Here is a 1,803-nt window from a genome sequence, read left to right as displayed (position 1 = left end):
CGGATAACTCTTATGAGTAGGTAAATCTACATCCAAAGAAGCTGTTAAAGTATCTGAATTCACTAAGTTAGGATTTACCTTTTCAATCTTTGCAGATTCTGATTCCTTTGGTGTAGGAATTTCAAGAGTTGGTTGATTCTTCTCAACGGGCTTATCTTCGACACTAATCAATCGGGGTTCCAGAATTTTACCATTTTGCAATGACACTGCCTTGATATGTTCTTTACCTAAATTTCTTAGATTCTCAGTATCGCTCAGCAAGGTTCCTTGCGGCCTATTACGAAGCTTTGTAGCTAACTGACCCATTTGGTTTTTCAAATTTTTCAGTGTTGCTGCGTGGCTTTGGACCAAAGCGTCATTCTTTACCATGTATGCTTTCAACAAGTTTTCCAAACTGTTTGATGTCTCAGCTTGAGGACGTTTTGGAGCTTGCTGATTAAACCCTTGAGATTGGTTGGGCCTATGCTATAAGAAGTTGTTGTTCGGTCCATTTCCTTGGTTTCTCTAAGAAAAGTTAGGATAATTACGCCATGAATGATTGTAGAAGTTGGACTAAGGTCTTTCTCCACTCCTATTTTGATGTTGGTTCCCCACATAGTACACTGACTCGAGATTTAATGGAAAATTCTCAAAAGAATGGCCTTCCCTATAATACACATAGGAAACTACTTCAAATGGACTTGGAGACTGAGCAGCAAAATTATTAGTACTATTAGTGGTAAATTGTTTTCACATAGAGAAAATTGACGATACCTGAGTTGATAACGAAATGAGGGCGTCAACTTCATGAACTCCGGCTACACATCTTTCTAAAGCTGTTCGATTTGTTGGCCATTGATAGTTATTACTTGCAATCCTCTCGATGATCTCGTAAGCCTCATTATAGGACTTAAACAAAATTTCACCATTCATAGAAGCATCTACCATCAATCTTGTATGTGCCTTGAGACCATTATAGAATGTCTCCAACTGGATACAATGAGGAATCCCATGATGAGGACACTTATGAAGTAACTCCTTGAATCACTGCTAAGCCTCATACAAAGACTCGTCATCCAATTGTTGGAAAGTTGTGATCTCGTTCCTCAACTTAGCATTTTTGATAGGCGGGAAATACTTAGCCAAAAGTCTTTCTGCTAATTCTTGCCATGTAGAATCGAACTTGGTGGCAAAGAATTGAGCCATGCTTGTGCTCGATCTCGCAACGTGGACGGAAATAACTTCAACCTCAGTGCGTCTTCAGTCACACTGGCTATCTTGAATGAATCACTCACCTCTATAAAAAACTGAAGGTGGAGATGTGGATCTTCCATGGGCATACCACTGAATTGGCCCACCATTTGGAGCATTTGAAACATCACTGGTTTCAATTCAAATTGGGTTGTGTAATAGCCCGATTTTGGGCCTAGTCGGAACAGTGGTTTTGGGACCACAAATTCGACGAGGAAAATTTTATTTTTATTATATTTTTATGGTCTATAATTTTATGAAATGATTTCCGTTTGAAAATTTTGACGTTTGGGCATTCAATTTAGTCAAAGGGACTAAATTGTAAAAAGTGCAAAAGTTGAGTTCTACAAGTTAGAGGTGTCCAATTGTTATGAAATTTTAAATTGGAGGTCTTATATGGTAATTAGAGCATTGGTTAAGTTGGTGGACACAAATGGACATGTTTCTAATGTTTTTCATTCAGGGCATTTTGGTCATTTAGTTATTAAAATGAATTAAAAACAAAATTAAAAGCAAATTTTTGTCCATCTTCAACCCCTTGGCCGAAAATTTCATGGAGAAACCATGGATAGG

The 1,803-nt window shown here is 37.8% G+C and overlaps 1 non-coding gene across 1 annotated transcript; it reads left to right on the top strand.

Moving 5' to 3' along the window:
- Positions 1 to 985: 985 nt before the first annotated feature.
- On the top strand, positions 986 to 1,092 carry LOC121207401 (small nucleolar RNA R71). Its single transcript, XR_005902491.1, has one exon. It is a non-coding gene; the product is annotated as a small nucleolar RNA R71 (small nucleolar RNA).
- Positions 1,093 to 1,803: the final 711 nt, after the last annotated feature.

The sequence above is a fragment of the Gossypium hirsutum genome, chromosome A09 (assembly GCF_007990345.1).
Source record: "Gossypium hirsutum isolate 1008001.06 chromosome A09, Gossypium_hirsutum_v2.1, whole genome shotgun sequence".
NCBI lineage: Eukaryota > Viridiplantae > Streptophyta > Magnoliopsida > Malvales > Malvaceae > Gossypium > Gossypium hirsutum.
Note: the sequence above shows the minus strand (reverse complement) of the source record. Positions and strands in the feature narration are given on the sequence as shown.